General features: G+C 42.2%; 1 long non-coding RNA gene across 1 annotated transcript in view; it reads right to left on the bottom strand.

Annotated features, from left to right (window-relative positions):
- The window catches only part of LOC141796009 (uncharacterized), a 38,965-nt gene continuing 20,823 nt past the window's right edge, over positions 1 to 18,142 (bottom strand). The window contains exons 4-5 of the long non-coding RNA XR_012598858.1: positions 2,118 to 2,262; positions 1 to 136 (exon numbers count right to left, since the gene is read on the bottom strand). This is a non-coding gene — a long non-coding RNA (uncharacterized LOC141796009). The remainder of the gene's footprint in view (positions 137 to 2,117; positions 2,263 to 18,142) is intronic.

Below are 18,142 nucleotides of genomic sequence, written 5' to 3'. Positions count from 1 at the left end.
TTGTGTGTGAGCATATACTATATACCGTATGAAAGCTGATGAATTCACCGAAGAGAGGAGTCCAATCACTGAGAATGAATCCCTGCAGACACAGACAGGCTGTACTGAGGCTCCTCCAACACAGAGCTCACTGTGCCTGAAATGTGAAAGAAAACACACACACAGACACAAAGGTACACAGTTGTCACAGAGCAGCAGTTTTAATAACAGCAGAGTAAAAGGCCACAGGTCTTATCTCCGAGTATTGGTCTTGTAAAGCTCTGCCAATAAAAGCTGCGTCTCTGCAGGATAAAGAAGAGGAAAATGGAGCAGGAGATGGGGAAAAGGAGGAACATGAAGGGAGATGATAATTTTAGGAAAAAGTAATAAAAAAAAGAAGAAAGAAAAGGAGAGATGGAGGTTTAAAGATAGATGGAGAGGGGGTAAATGTAACACAGGTAGAGAAAAAACTGAGGCTGTTTCCCAAACCACCAGCTACATATTACATGTGAATGTTGTATGTAGTAGGCACCGTAAACTGCCTACTGCTTTTGTATGTAGTATGTTTGAGTCTGCTTTGTTGTTAACTACTCTGGTTTTCAGTTTCTGAAAATTGAGCTGATGGATTTCATTTAGTCTTCATTAGAGAGGGATTATCAGTCTACGTCATCACAAAGATACACACGCATTTTGACCACAGAAGCAGTGTTTAGCTACATTCATCATCGAGTTAGCGCTTTTTGAACTCTAAAAATGTACGGTTCTTCTGTGGTCAGTTTTTAGAAACGGTACTATACAACAGAGGCAACGTCTATCAAGTTGGGACCATAACAGAGCAACAGGTGTTTTGGAGTTAATAGCGACCATGCTAACTGGTGACTCTCAGCGGACAGTGTCAGTAATTAACAGACGAGAGTCACCAGTTAGCAGGGTCACACTTTACACTAAAACACCAGCGACGTATGCGGGTGAATAATTAACTCGATGTAGTTTTCTGGTTCTTTTATTATGAACCTGGGTCTCACATTTACGTCCTGGTCTGTCACAGTCTGGTAAGTGTCCACGGATAACGCAGTCATGAGCATAGTGTGACAGCTGTGTGTTCAAACTCCTCTGTGGGTACACTCTGGACTTCTCTGCTAAAAATGTCTGTCCACCTAATATCTGTCCACTCACTGCTATTTCACAAACCTGGGAGCTGTTAACCGTCCGTCAAAGTGGTGGTATGTAGTTTGAAAATGTGTTTTGTGGTGGTTAACTCCTCCACGTCAGTTGACAAATCATTATACACTGCAGTGCTTCTGCACCCAGGCTGCACGTGCATCCAGCGTGGTGAATAAACAAATAATCCCTCTATAAATACACAACACAAACTTTGGCTAGATTTTGGCATTTTAGTTATTTTTTTAATCATTTCGTAGCAGAATCATCACATTTTATTTTAATCTTGCACCGAAAGTTATGTCGTTTACTGAAAATAAATCTGAAAGAGATTTTTATTTTTACAGCTGATGGAAAAAACACTTCCATAAAATCCACTTGTGGTTTAAAAAGTGAATAAGTGGTTTATACGGGCTTTAATGAATTAGCAGAAATAAAATGATCTTTTATAACTGGAATTAACAAGATTTACCTGTGTTTCTTTCAAATCACTCCACTCCTATCTCACGGACCATCTAACATTGGTGTTGTTGTATTGTAGTTGTAATGCCGACTCATTCCAGTAGATAGCGGTAATTCACCAAAACCTGCTGCAAACAGCGTTAGCGCTGTGCATTCTAGGAAACAGTAGGCCAGGTAGACTGGTCCATTGCATACTGAGAAATTTTCCTGGGTCAGTACATCCGGGGATTTTTAGTATACTGCAGATTTTGCAAGTTTTCGTATACTGACTACTACGTACTGAATTTCAGCCAAAATAGTAGGCACTGCTAGTGAAGTAAGCCGTTTGGGAAACAGCCTGGGTTAAGAGAAAATGTCAGAGCAGATAAAGATTATAAAAATCTAAACACAAAGCAGTGAGATAATCGTTACCATATTCTACATCCATCAGTCGTCTCACCTGTGTTTGAGGGTCAAGGTTGTGTGTGACCAGCGTTGAGTCCATGAATGATAATGCCTCGATTTGTGAAACCCACCTGCAGTGTCTCTTTCCTCTTCCTCTCTTGGGCTTCGGCTGAGATGACCTCGCTGCTCTTCTTCTTTTTCTATTAGCGTCTAATGGCGAGCAAACGTCTGAGCGCCACACACTGACCCACGTGGCTCTCGCTCCTCATTACGGTCCTGAACAGGAAGACGAGGAAACAACAACATCACTGATTTGTCTGTAATGTATGAAGGATGCGGACTTTGTGTGAGTTTTTTAATATTGCTCTGTTTGGTCTGCTTCAGGCTGTTTCAGGTCAGCTCTCTAATCGTCAACAAGGTGATCAAGATATGTTCCTGCTAGTCTAATGACGGCTGTAGTCCTCGGCTCATGGTTTTATTGTGGCAGCTGAAAGGAGAGAAGCACACACACACACACACACACACACACACACACACACACACACACACACACACACACACACACACACACACACACACGCCCTTCTGGCTGATCTCAACAAAGGTCCGTGATGCTGTGACATTTGGAAGTAGATGAAATGACCGGCAGGGTCAGGGAGCGTTGTGCTCTGTTTTACTGCTCAAGAAGAGCTCTTAAGACCAAAAAGGTGAGACACACACACCTACACACACACACACACACACTGACACCCACAGACACATACACACTCCTGCTCTTGTTGTACCCGAGGTTATTAAAGGACAACAAATCTCAGTCTAAAGCCCCAAAAGGTGCATTGGTTGGTCTCTAACATGAGAGAAATTTCATACACCCAAACAATTTTCCTTCTTTCAGAGGTCTCACTTTTCTGTGAGGACACGTAACCAGTTATAAATGTCAACGAATTGAACAGAAGTGCCCCTGAATGACCAACTTTAGTAAAAAAAAACACCCACCACAGACTGATCATTTTGAGTCTAAGATGTGTTCATTCACAGCGAAGATATTTCAATTACAAGATTAACCAAACCAGGAAGCAGTAGTGTGATCAGAGGAAGGGTGAGGAGGCACTCACCTCCCTTCGTGGCTAAATCTAAAGGGAAAAAAAGCAACAACACAGGTTTAAATGCCCTCTTAAGATCTGAAAAACACAAAACAGTGCCTTCTAAGGAGCCAAAATGCACACTAAAGCCCCATTTCCACCAAGCAGTCCGGTTTAGATCAGTACAGTTTGGTACGGGTTGGCTCGGTTAAAGGTATAATTGGTAGTTTGATTTAGAAACACTTTTTGTTATACTGGTTAAAGTGATCTGTATGTCTGGTTGGCAAGCAATACATGATGTGTTCTTAAAAGAGATCAAATAATATCCGCTATCTACCCCAGGAGAAAACATCAGCCAATCACATTGATTGGGATCCAACCTGTTAAACCAATCAAATCCTGTCCTGCCGTTTTGCCCTCCTCCTGCGTGTTCATTTCATCGGCGCGCTCTGCCCCCGACTCAATGGGTGTTCCTGAGTTTAGCGGTGTACAGGTTCACACTCAGCAGAAGAATGGCTGAGAAGGACGGAGGCTTTCTTTCTTTTTTCTGTTCCCCTGCCTCTAACTACGGCCCCTCTCGCTCCACCTCGGGCCTGTCCCCTCTGACCTGATGGGTACTTGGCTCTGGGCTGTAGTCTGGATCAGAGTCTTGTAAACTCTAACCACAGAGGCTCTGACAAGCAAAAAAAAAAACCTTGATATTTAGTAAGTCCTAGAGAAAATGTACATGTACTATTTGTATTATAACTTTACTCCTGATCTTGTGTCACAGGTAAAAGTGGATAATGCTAGCATGACAGTTGCGAGTGCTAACAAAAGTCATATTTGTTTGTTTTTTAGCTTTACGTTTTATCATTTTGGTGTTTTCTTACCTCTAAATGAGACATGACTCTACGTATAGCAAAACATTAAATGATGTGCTGAGTCTGTCTTTCAGTCATTCACAATTATAGTCGCGAATCAGCAGCGTTCGTGCACGTGAGCAGGGGCGTTGCTTTGGAGGAGCTCCAAGGGGAAGGGGAGGAGGGGCTAGGAGGAGTCCTGACCATAGACTGTATAAAGAGTGGACAGCATGGCTCTGCCATTTATCATTGTACAGTTTTGAAGCCAAAATACCCCCGTCACGGGTGCAGCCATTGTAGCAGTTTGGAGCCAGAGTCTGCGCAGTAGATATGGTGAGGGATTCTGGAAGAATCTGAGTGGAGCTGGATGACAAAAATAATGATTTTTTCTTTTCTTTCGAGAGTCTTATCACCTCTTAACTCTACCTCCAGACATACTTTACAATCCCCAAAAATACACGAGAACGGCAGCTGTCAATCATCGTTAAACATGACGTGAAGCCTTATTTTTAACCCCTTTTAACTAATGAAAACAAAACTTTTCAGAAAAAAGAGGACTTGAATACAAGACAGCCAAATGATATCTTCAAATCACCACAACCACGCCACACTACGTGAGAAACATTTCTGAGATGGGGTATTCATTTTCTAAAGTTTGACCACAGCCCATCTGGAATGGCTGGAAAGCAGGATTTTTTAACCTATACTGCAGTCAGCCACCAAGGGGAGCAGTTTTTGTGGAGACCCCACTTCGAGCCGAGCAAGCGGCCTTCAATTTTTTTTTTACAGTCTATGGTCCTGACAAGATGCTACATTCAAATTCATGCTTGTTTTTCAGGACTGCCAACCCTGCCTTTAAGCCTGGTCCAGTTTGTGTTTCCACAGCCCCCACGTGCCCCCTCTTGGTAGGTGTCATGTATGCTGGATCAGTACTGTCACATCAGTTATATAATAGTGTGACGCCATAGCAGAGCGACACCCAAACATTAGTGTACCCCGCTAATAAATCCAATGAAGAAGAAAAACGCAACTCAGTAAACAAAGAGCAACAACGGTAGACATCCAGCAATTCATCTTGTTTGTGATTGTCATGTGACTCTTTGTTACAAAGAACAATCAAGCTTTGTTTCAGAGAAGGCTGTGTGCCGCCAGGAGAAATACAGCCACTGTCACACAGGAAGTGACTTTTCTTTTGGCCAATCAATGGTTTGCAGTGTTTATCCCCACCTTCCGAGTTCTGATCGGTTTAGTCTGGCACCCTACGGAAGGGTCCCAAAAAGTGGGACGTCTCGTCTCAGGTATTGGGGGTCTGTCCCTGGATCAGTCAGTGGAAACACAGTAAAATGCGTGCCATGCCAAGATGAACCAAATTCAACTGCTTCTTGGAAACAAGGCTTAAAATGCCCACTGAGTAGCCAAATACACACTTAGGTGCCCTCTAAGAAGCAAAAAAAGTATGCCGCCTAATGCCACGGCCACACCAAACGCGAACACGCGAATTTACTCCCGCAAATGGCCCGTCACACGCTGTGTGAACGCCCGAGTCTTGCCGCTGGACCCGAAAACCACCCAACCCATGTTCCCGGAGGTCTCCCTGGGGATAATGAAGGGGTGGAGGAAAGAGAGGACCGCAGAGAACTTCCATCTTTTCTCTGCCCCTGCCCCTGCCCCGCTCTTTCCTCCTCTCTATCAGGCTCAAAACTCCACTGAGGAAAACACGGTCGGAATCAGTGATGACCCCTGCAGCTAAATCCAGCTGGGAACGAATATTTACAGAACTTACATTCAAAACCTGTCTCCTCAGTGACTTTCACCCAAGCCTGCTTCTGTTTTTCCGGTCTCTGTAGAGTAGACACGTCGTATCGTATAACTCTGGATGATGACACACCGCACAGATTGTTTTCTCCTCCATCCTCCGGCGGAGTTGGAGCCGGAGCAGGCGGCAGTTGCCCCCCAACGTCGTCAAAACAATGACGTCGTGGGGGAATGTCATCGCTGATTGGCGGCCACAGCAAGCCTTCACGCGAATTCGCATCAAAAGTTCAATATTTTGAACTCGAGCGAATTCGCGTCTACCGCCCAAACGCATCGCGCTGAACGCGCCAAATGCGCCGCCCGAGGCGAATCGGCGGCTAAACGCGAGTTTGCATTGACTTTGTATGTGATCACGCCGCAAATTTGCGTTTGGTGTGGCAGCACCATAAGCAACCAACCTCACACTACAGTGCCCTATTTGTAGCCAAAGTGCACACTAGAGTGACCTCTTCGTGGCCAAATGTGCACTGAAGTGACTTCCTGGTTGACAAAACACAGTGAACTCTCTTCAATGGAAGAAACTAAGAAACTGCCCCTTTGGCTAGTTCAAATTTTATAAACTGCCCTCTTGAGTGGCAAAAATGTGCTGTATGCACCATTTTTTTCCATTTCGCCCCTGCCCTTCAAAGAGTCTTTGCATGCCATTGCCAGGTAGAAAAAACAAACAAACAAAAGAGGCCTTTTTCCATCTGAAGGGACAACTCGACCTGACATGAACTGTAAGGCCTTCACAAGAGCTTCGTGCTACAAACACGAACAAGAGGCGGATATCTGAAAAAGCAGCACATATAAAATGTATTTCTCTGCATGTGTTAATACAGCAGGAGATTGTGAGAGGTTTGGGATGAAAAAAAGAAATTTCCTAGCCTGGTGTTTTGAAGCTTAAAAGCATGTGATTACTGTAAAATTACAGCCTTCTGCAGGAACAACACTCTTCTCTGAAAAAAAACAACCAAAAAATAAAGAGCTTGAACCTCCGGTTTGTACTTTAATTGATTTTCACATCCTTGGTGTGAACTTTGCTGCTTCTGCGCTGCTCTTCCTGAAGTCATTTTCCACTCCAGGACCATTTGCATCTGAGCAATAAAAGCTTTTCTTTATGTCATACATATTTTGACCCTTTGAGTCAGTGACTGTTCTGTTGTTTTTCAACATTTCTATTAAAGTCACAAGTTCAGAGAAAGACTGGAACCTGCAGTGTGTTCCCACAGCTTCAACTGTGTTTTCATCCTGATCTATGTATGATTCAACTCCTCCAAGTCCCATTAAGCTGCCCGTCTCTGAATGCAGTTTTTGAATGTTTTGGTTGTAATTAAAGGGTTTGGGGGTAAATGTCACAGAGATAAATACTGTGGGACAGAATAACAGTGTTTTTACTCTTTTGTTTGCAATTATATAAAAGGGAAAGAAACAGATGAGGGCTGGAATCAAACTCTGCTTTAAACTTGTTAAAACCACCTTAGATTGTTTTTTAAATGTGTAGTGTGCTTTTCTGTTGCAAAGGGTTAACTGCTGAAATTATGATACATAGTAACTTGTATACGATTTTTTTTTATGAGAAACATTGTTGCTACATTCATGGGTTTCACCTGCCGACCTCGTCTTTCACCATAAAAACAGTCTCAGGTGTCAGAGGGGGGACAGCAGCTCTGATATGAAGATGTTGCTAATTTTTTCTGGACATGATGCCATTGTTATGAACAGTTTACGTGCAGCGTCACCATGGTTTCTTTAAAAAGACAATAACGCAGTACAGAGTAGACCTGGAGTGTCAGAGCAGGAGTTTATCCTTTGACCTTGCAGAGGTCACATTTACCAAATATTTTCTGTCATTGACCTGTTTTTTTTGTTTTGTTTTGTTTTGTTTTTCTTAAAAAGATGCTATGAGGAGGATCCGTTCAAATTGGACAAAATACTTAACCATCAGTGTTTAAATAACCAGAAAATACCATCTATTCAGATATAACTGTGAAAAAATACTCTGACATGTGACTTTAGACAATAACAGCTCAGCTGTGTCAGAGGATGTGGACTGTGATGCCTTCAGGTTAGTGCTTCACGATTTGGGAAAAAAGTGTGATTTGCGATTAGGTGGACAATATTGCGATTGCGATTGTGCTTGCGATTTAATAAAAAAAGTTGTGTCATGATGAGTCTACAGACTTGCTTGGTTATCATGGAGAAAAATCTGAATTGCGATTGCGATAATCGTGCAGCCCTACTTCAGGTGCAGCTCCCTATGATGGGAAAACAGAAAGCAGCACTTAACAAATTCAGAGTAGATTTTTAACTTTAAATCAGACAAATTAAGAGTTTACAACATTGACACTTCAACCTATATGAGGCTTTAAAATACAACTTTATTATTTACTGCTGAGAGTTTAAAACTTTAACACCAAGAAGACTTTTATTATATCTATAAGTAAACCATGTATTTTATTGCATATCATGAATTTGTGTAGATTTCTTTGTTTATTAGGGGAATTTAAGAGCACAAAATAGTTTTTTTTTTAAAGTACAAAAAGAAATTGGGTAACTGGAGCACCCGGAGAAAACCCAAACATAGTCCACAGAAGTCAACGAGGACTAGAGATCAAACAGTGGTCTCTAAAGGGGGACGAGAGATCAAACTGTGGTCTCTAAAGGGGGACTAGAGATCAAACAGTGGTCTCTAAAGGGGGACCAGAGATCAAACTGTGGTCTCTAAAGGGGGACTAGAGATCAAACTGTGGTCTCTAAAGGGGAAGCTGGCATCTGTCTTGATCGTCTTGAGGCCCTGGGCCTGAAGAGGTTTCTGATGAATTTACAGAATCTTCTAAAAGGGCCCTTTTTCTTTGCTCTGGTCTCAGGCTGGAGCTCTGCTTCTTCCCTCCTCTGGTCCTCTGGTCCTTCAGCTGGGGAGGTAGTATCTCTTAGGACCCAGATCTCTTCATTTTCAGGTCCTTCAGCTGGGGAGGTGGTATCTGGTAGGACCAAGATCTCTTCATTTCCAGGTTCTTCGGCTTTGGAGGTGGTTTCTGCCTGGACCCTTGCATCTGCATTTTCTTCTTCTGCAGCCTGGGAGTGGCTCTCTGCTTGGACCCCTGCGTCTTCATCTTCTGGTCCTTCAGCTAGGGTGGTGGTATCTCTCAGGACCCAGGTCTCTTCAATTTCAGGTCCTTTGCCTTGAGAGGTGGTTCCTGTCTGGACCCCTACTTCCTCTTCTCCTGGTCCTGCAGCCTGGGAGTGGCTCTCTTCCCGGGCCCTCACTTCTTCCTCCCCTGGTCCTGCAGCCTGATCCTCAGAAGGGTGTTGATCTCCTTCAGATGTGACCTCTTCAACGTTGTTGGTGACGTTGTTGACGTCAGCAAAGGAGCTCTGAGGGAGGCTCTCAGCCAGGAAGGGATGGTGTAGGACATCCAGGGGTCTGAGCCGCTGTTCTTGATCTAGAGACAGCATCCCCTTGATGAGGTCCACTAACAGAGCGTGATCACTTTGGTATCCTCTGTAGTTCTCCAACAAATCCTCCAGCTCATCTAGCTCATCAATGATGAAATGTCTGGTCTCCTCAGCTGTGCAATTGAGCTCCTCAGGTGTTCTGAACTTCCAGCGTCTTGGGCCGTTACTCTGAGGACTGAAGAAATGCTTTGTGGCGTGTCCTTGATCCAGCACATGGTCTTCTGGCTGGCCCTGGGTCAATACAATATACCTTATGATGTCGTAAGGATTGGTTGCAGGGTACAGAAGATATCCTGTTGCCACCTTTACGGCTGTCTGGCCCAGAGACCACATGTCAATGGCGTAATTAAACGGCATTTCAAGAATCATTTCTGGTGCCATGTATGCATAGGTCCCACAACGGACACCAGGCTTACAGGCTGACACCGGAAGTGACAGTCCAAAGTCAATCAGCTTGACTTGGATTGGCTTCTTGTTGCGATCCACAACCATGATGTTGTCGGGCTTGATGTCTGCATGCACTACCCCGACGAAGCTCAGATGGTAAAGGGCTAAAGCCATCTGATTTAAAATAGACTTCACCTCTGTCAGGGGGAGTCCTAGATTTTCACCTTCTGTGCTTTTCTTCACTTCCATGATGTAATCGTTCAAACTTAAATCCAGAAGCTCAAAAGTCAGGCAGGTGTTAAGATTGTGGAAGAAAAAGCCCTGCCAACTGATAACATTTGAGACCTCTGGATTCAACCACCTCAGTTGCTTTAAATTGTCAATTTCCACTCTGGCCTGGTGGAAAACATGTGGCTTGTTAACTTTGACGGCCACTTTCTGGTTGGTTTTGATGTTGAGACATTTGGCCACAACACCAAAAGTGCCTTCCCCGAGTATAGCCTCCACTCTGTGTGAAGGCCCAAGAAAGCTCCCCTCTTCAATCAAGAAGTCTCCTGTCGGGTTCATGTTGTTCGATTGTTCTTGCTTTACGATCGTCTTGCTTTGTGAAACAAGCCTCCAAGCGTGCGCTCTCTGTGTGCTTCCTGTGCAGTTCTGTTACAGGTTCTGTCTGTGTGCTGAGTATAACCTCTAGTCCTTCAACAGTTCCAGAACCTATGACATCACTGCCCTTGATGTGCCATTGTGATGTCATAATGCTTTGTGTTCAGTGAATATTAACAATTTACTGAAGCCCCGCCCACAAAAACAATGAGCCAATCAGAGTGCGTTCAACCATTACCAAACACTTTGAAATTCTCTGCCTGGAAGTCCATTGAAATGCATTGTGGGAAGTCAGTTTTTGTTCAGTTTTATGAACTTTTTTTTTTAAGATTTTGGGTTTAAAAATGGTCATCCATGTCCATGCAGGACATGAAACTACGACACAACCCCTCCACTCCTAGATGATGTATGATCCTACTCCCACCAAAAATCCTCAACAGTATCCTGTGAAATGTCTCCTACTGTGACACCTGCCATAGCTCCTGTCACTGAATGTTCACTGTTTGTCTGAGGGAGTGGAGGGCGGTGTGAGTTAGCCATAGGTCAATCAAAAAATGGGTAAAAGTGTAATACATAAGTGTCAAGCTCCGGCTGTGATAGATGAAGCTAGCAGAAGTGCAACAATGTAGCTAATATGTCAGAATTTAAAAAGGAAAAAAAAAGAGGTTTCATAACCCTGCGATTAAGAAGATATTTAGATTGCAAGTTTGTCCAACCAGAGGCACAGCTCATGTGACTGACAGGTCGGCTGGCACGCTATAGCTCAAGGCTCAAAGGCCGCCTCCTGAGTCAGCATTTCAAATACAGGCCCCGCCGATGGTCAGTGTCATTACTCTGTATCAAGAACAGATGGGGACTAAAGATGAGTTCCATTTACATTGAAACTGGGAAGTGGGGAGTGGAAATGACGTTGTCTCCAAGTTAAAAGCATTCCAGTTGCAAAGTCAGGAAAACTTGCCATTACAGCAAAATTTCTATACATAAACATTGAATAATACTATTTATACGCCTGATTTATTGTGACAGGACAAGTCAGAAATGCTAAAATGAACGGAATATAACAGGAGCTCAATCACTATTTACACCTGGGGCAGCCATCTTTGATTCTAAACCTCCGACTTCCCAGTAGAACATTTTGACCTCAGGGGTCATTCATGTTGAAATTTCCACTCTACCTCATAAATTTCTTCTCCCAGGTTTAAATGTTTTCACTGGCTCATGGGCCTTTACCTTGTGATAAAAAAAGGTTTAAGGTGAGGGAATAATTTTCTGGGAACACCAGCTGACACCAACCACTCCACAGTGTGGAAGATGACCTACAAAGTTTGTTCCAACTACATCATTTTTGGACTTTCTTAAATTGAGGGCTGAGGAGGATTACAATTTCAGTTTTGTGCAGTGAGCTGATCTTCACTGGCTTACTGGGATATTCTGTGACATCTCAGAGTGAACAAGTTTGAGAAGTTCCTTAATTTGGGTCACAGGTGTCATTGGCCGCGTTTCCAACACACCTAGAATTGGGCAGGTAACGCTCTAAAAATGGCAATGGAAACACCAGCATTTTGGAAAAAAAACCCTCTCAAAAATATACAGGTGGTTTTACAGGAGGTTAAATTTTGAAGTTTATAACCAAAGTGCAATGGAAACACCTTTTTCACAAAAGCGTATCAATGAACAGGAATAACAGACGCACCTTCCTCACCTCCTTGGCTACGACCCTCTCCCAGAAGTCTCTAGAACAGGGATCTCAAACTCCTGCCATGGAGGGCCAAGAGGCTGCAGGTTTCCTTTCCAAACAGAAACTCCACCAGCTGATTTCACTAATTGCCTCACCTTCAAGCAGAGAGCAGTGACTAGTCAGTGAAATCAGCTGGTGGAGTTTTTGGTTGGACACCTGCAGCGTCTTGGCCCTCCATGGCATGAGTTTGAGATCCCTGGCCTATTCTTTCTCGTCACGTTCTTGGTGTTCATTAGGAATTGACTAACAGGAGAAATGAATGAGGGAGGAGGGTAAAAACAAGGGTCAAAAAACTAAGTTCAGGTACCTCCTCATTAGGGATGGGTACCAAATTGGGTACATTTATAGGTACCAACCAAAGTCTGTTGAAAGTACTGGGTACTGATTCACGAAAAAATCAAAAGGTACCATGTTTAGGTACCAATTTGCACCTTTGTGACTGTGCGGGAGTAGAAGAATAGGTAGTTTTCCATGCTGGACATGAATAAGCATTAAAAGGTTATACATTTAGGAATAAATATGTTAATATTTGAAATTGAAAAACAAAAACAATTGTTTTAACATTTTGTTATTAAAAAATTGATATTTTTTAACCGAATTAATACAAAAAAACGAAATTGGTGCCGTTGAGTACCAGTACTGATTGCCAGGTAACAGGCATTGATACCATATCGCTTCATATGTGAAAGGTACCCATCCCTACTCCTCATTAGTCAGATGGACACACACAGAGACATATGCCAGCACACTGTAACATAGTTGGTGCAGATGCGTGGAGTTAAAGGCTAATCCCAGGATAGCAGTTTAGCATACAACAGAAAACGGACTGTGAGGGACTTTCCACACGACAGTTTTATTACAAAAACTAAAATTGGACCATGTAGCCAGGTCTCTACTGCAATAAGTTTGCTATTTATACATGAAAAGTTGAACTGAATGTCAAAACCTCCACCAACATGTCACTGCTGAAACTGGGTCGGTCAGGAACGTCGTCTCTGAACATATATGTAAAACACAGCAAAACAAAGAGAGGTGGCACTGCCTAGTGGTTGCACTCAGCAATGCTGCAGTACATTCAAAGTAATAAAAAAAGGACTGTTACAACACACACACACACACACACACACACACACACACACACACACACACACACACACACACACACACACACACACACACACACACACACACACACACACCTTTGAACCTTTCTCCAGTAGAGTCTTTCCCACAGGAACAGCAGCTGTTTACTGTTCTTACAGGCAGGCAAAGTTTGTTAGATTAAATTTGAATAGGATGTACTTTTCTTGTAGCTTTGGTAACAGTAATTTGAGACACTTGCTCCCTCATTCGTTGTGTAGCAGTATCATGTCAGGTTGATACCCCATAAGTGAGGCTCTTGATTATTATTTGATCACCAAACTGGTGATGAGGAGAGAGGACACGAAGAAGGTTAGAGAAGGAAGAGTCAGAGGCAGAAGATGGCACAGACCTGAAACTCATCTAAAACCCAAGTCCAATCGTCACAGTCAATGATCGTCCCCTGAAAGTGACCACAGGCTCCTCTGCTGTGACATGGGAAAACACATCTGATAGACTGATGAAAATGATCTTGTTGTTCTTGGTAACTGTTATTTCCTGTGTTAAGAAAATGACAGGATATCATAACATTTTAAAGTGTACTTTTGGGCTAATTTCCTTTGTACAGAGTTAAATGTTCAGTTACTTTTGACCAGGAACACAATTAAAGTGTAATTTTATGTGACTCTTTAAAAATATTAAACAGTTTTAAAGCAAATGTCCTCAGTAACTTTGTGCCATAGCAGTCTGTAAGAAACAACACAATTTGTTTCATCAGATTATTTCTTATAGTCAAAATAAAACAGAAATTATGGTTTTTAGAACTTGAATACAACGTGTATAAGTTCAGATCAATGAGGCTTTTAGGCCATAAATAATAAACAGAAGTACACAATTTATAATAATCACAAGAACTGAAGTCTATAAAATACATTTTAACCCAAAACTTATGATATTTGTATTATTACAGATTTTATGATAAGTCCTAATGGACTGCTCATTTTTGACCAGGAACACAAAGACGTGCAACACTAAACGAACACATCAGGGTTAAAAAGAAGACCTAGGTTGTGTCCCAAATCACTCACTCATCCTCTCTTCTCTACTCACTGTATATTGAATAAAATGTAGTGGGCTATGTCAGCCACTCACTCAGCTAAACTAAAACAACATTTCAGACATTAATCCCTCACTCGCCAGCTGACAAATTACTCTTGTGTTGCTCATGGATGGCTGAGGATTTACAGTTATAATTTCCCCAAACACTGCAAAACGGCATGGATTTCAGGGATAACTAATATTGTACTCAGCATATTTTTCCACAATAACCAAATATAATAATAACATTAGTAACATGTTTTTGTTAAATAAATCAATACCTTCCATGTATTCATGCCAAAATTTATGCTGTGTTTGAGAATTACAAGGTCCAGTGAATGCATCACTCATGACAGACGGTTCAGCGACTAACATCTGGGTTGTGTATTTCTCTGCTTGGCTAATAAGCCATTACTTCTGTTTGAACCGCAATGCATGGTGGTATATATTGCTCACAAAGTGAGCATCACTCATACACTATTTTTCAAAATGCATTCTGGGATACATTGAGTGGACGATGCAGGGTAAGACCATGCTCATGCCCATCACTCCGACAGGGAGTGATTTCAGACGCAGTCCTACTAGCCTAAACAGACACATGACTTGGTAAGAGTCATGTCTTTATGACAGTAGGTGCTAGTGCTCATGGGAAACTGAGTTTTTATTCTAGAAACCACAACAGATTCTGGCCACTGGTGTCACTGCCTCAATGTCAACACATAGTTCTCTGTCAAACTGTCAACAACATTCCTAAGTCTGTTTCTCAAAGTGAATATCAGTGAGATCAGATGACTTTTCAAAGTGAGTTGTGCACAGAAGTACAGCTGTAATGAAAACGTATTGAATTATTCTCTACCATATAAAGGCTTAGATAAATACAAATAAAATCTAAATCTATCCTGTATTTGTCCAAAGCCCTCCTTCCTAAATCTACCTCTTCGTTCTTTTTGCTGCTGAAGCTTTCAGTAGTAATCTCTATTATCTCCTGGTGAACTTGTACAGCCGCTGGTCGCACCACGTCATGTCTGCAGCCGCTCTCTTTACAAAGCCCTCATCAGAGGCTGCTGTCAGAGCCAACAATACTCAGAATGGCAGCTGCTTTGACTTGCCAGCAGTGCCACCACGTTTAAGTTACAGGAGCCGCTGGTTCTCCATGGGACGCTGGCTGCCTGGGTTAGCGCGCATAAAGCCGCAGAAACAATGTGGCAGCATTGTCTCGGTCACAGAGCTGAGCAGGAGAGTGACAGGGTACAGCAGGCTGTGAGTTCATCAGACCATCAGACCAGCACTGTTTCCCTCCTTTCTCTATCTGCGCTCTCTTCTCAGGACTCATTTATGCTCTGAGCCACTCAGTTTCAGGTTTTAGGAAACAACATTGAGGGGAATGCTGCATGATTAGACAAACAACTCCAAACATGTTCTCATTAGGAGTATAGAAATAGCTCCATGTTTTAATTTAAAAATAATGATAATAAAAAAAATAGACGAGTGAGCTGCACATAGATCAGCTAACTCAAAAACTTGCCTGAGAAAAATGTCTGGTCATCTCCTTCTTTACTGTTTTTGCAGAGATCTTAGGTCAATGTATACGCAGAAGAAAAGCTCAGAGGGTGAGACTTCGGAGCCTTTCTTCTCCCAGCCCTGGTCATACAATTACAGGCAGCCTGCTGAATAGTTCTGTGTCATTAGAGCAGACTAAATTATGCTCTTTACTTTGGAATGAAGGTCCTTTCACTCAGAGCCAAAGAGAGAAATAACAGAGAGAAGACGGTACGGTTCACAATGAAACTGACAGAGTGTTCAAGGATGGCATGCTGTCACTCCTCCTCCTGTAATGTTCTTTATTAGACTAATGTTCACTTAGGTTGTCAAGGCCAGCCAGGGGAAAAGTAAAAGAACATAGAAATCATATCTGATCATCATATCCCATTTGAATCATTTCCCTTCACATGTATGCCAAGCTGATCAAATCATTAAATGTTCTTTTAATGAAGATTATTTCACAGAATGAGACGGCTCTCTAATTCTCTCTACATATGTCCAAAGCTCTCTCTGTTAGGATGATACACTGAGCAGTGATGGTGGACAAAAGTTAAATTTGAAGAGGCTGTGAGAAGTTTCCAAGTGATCTTGAAAAAGTCTTACTTCCAGATATACGTTCAAGCAGGACCAGATTAATTTACAAAGTTTCTATGACAACACCAGCTGATGAAAATGATTTCTGTGATTAATTTTGTAGTGATGGTGGATACTGGAGCCTAACTGTCAGACAGAAAAAGGACAGAAGAGCAGAAGAAAGAGAAACAGGAGAGAGATAGAACACAAGATTAAGGCTAAAACATGAGCTAAAGGCTAAATCACAAGCTAAAGGCTAAAAGGGCTAATCTGTTTGTGCTAATGTTACCTCCAACCCACAGTCAGCAGTTATTCTGCAGTGGTCTGTTCAAACTTGAGAGTCTATCAATAAAATGAAGAGTGAGGTTACGTTAGCTCTGATTGGTAGATGACTGGAAGGAAATAACCAGGATTTATTGACATTACACGTTACAGTTAGAGCACCGAGCTGCCAGCTGTGCTAAATATAGACAGATACTTAACTACATACAAACTGACAGTGTTTGCTTGTTGTCAAGTTTCAAACAACAGTGCCACATAACTGCTGATAAAAACCTCATCCCAGCACGTTGTATCCAGTAAAAAGTTGTCTTGAACAAAGAAAATCAGTTTTGATCTCTCCGACTAATTCCATAACAAACACACACCTCGTTGAAAGTCACATCTTTACACGAGTGTGTGTGAGACTCCGGGCCCAAAGGTGGTACTTCTGTCCAATTAAAACAGATCCTCCCCACGGCACTTTTCTTAAGATTATTCCGTCTAAAGATGACATTCTCTCTGTCTTACCAAAATAAAGTTAGTTTGGATTATGTTGCAGGATGTTTGGTCTCTGTTTACGTGTCAGGAGCTGCAGCCCTCCTGTGCAAACCATAGACTGTATAAAATAGGGACATAGTCTCTGTGACGTCACTGTAACAGTGAAATAAAGCCAATCTGCAGACGCAGCCACATTGGATAAGACGTGGGCTTTGAGCTTCCTTTCTAACAGCTATAGGGTGCTTGTCAGTCATGTGTGCCGAGCTATGTCTCTGGTTGGACAATCAGAGGTTCCTGACATCTTAGAAGCTGCAGAGATAGAAAAAAATTCATCTCATGTATAGTGTGTGCTGATAGCAAGATCAGCATTTCAGGCCTAAGCCATTATTTTTATACAGACTGTAAATATGGTTTTCAATGCATTTATCGTTCAATGAAGTTATAATGTTTAATGTAAGTAGTTAGTTCAACCTCCACATGGACTCTTCTTTGACGCAGCATGAAGGCTTATGTGCCACTGTGATCCGAGAGACTATCCAGGTCTCATCAAGGCCAAACTAAAGAGCCTAATAAACCTGTGTCAAACAGCATACTAACCTTGTGCTTATCCTGTGATTCTTTCTGTAATTACAGCCTAAAAAGAACCCTTTACTAACCATTGACCAATGAAATGCAACGAAATACTGGAAGGTGATTTTATCATCCAATATATGTATAGAGGAAATCTGGGTTGAATGACCCAAACTGTAACCCTGTAACAAATGACTTGATTGATTTAAACCTATGGACACTAAATGCTCTGAAACATGCCCTTCAACTCTATCTACAGCCCTGATTTCCACAAAAATACACTTAGAGAAAAATTCAATTGACTACACTCCTATTCATTCTTAATGAAAATGACATTTTGGTCTATAACCCCAAACCGTACAGAGTCTCAGGACTGGGTGGTGACAGACCTCATTTGTGGTCACTGAACACGGCAGTCATGGTTCAGTGTCTCTACAACCCTCTGTTCCTTTTTTTCCATCATTACAATAACTTCCTGTCATCACAGGAAATTGAAAGTGGTACTGTTGGAAAGCCCATACATGAATTAGCAGGGGTAGGACTTGGTTTCAAGTCTCCATGACCTTCTGTTGTTGGTCAATAAAGATTAGAACTGTTCACAATTATTCAAGTAAACATGTTCAATTAAC

This window comes from Halichoeres trimaculatus, unplaced genomic scaffold (assembly GCF_033239565.1).
Source record: "Halichoeres trimaculatus isolate MK-OKI-2021-1 unplaced genomic scaffold, fHalTri1.1 fHalTri1_scaffold_10, whole genome shotgun sequence".
Lineage (NCBI taxonomy): Eukaryota > Metazoa > Chordata > Actinopteri > Labriformes > Labridae > Halichoeres > Halichoeres trimaculatus.
Note: the sequence above shows the minus strand (reverse complement) of the source record. Positions and strands in the feature narration are given on the sequence as shown.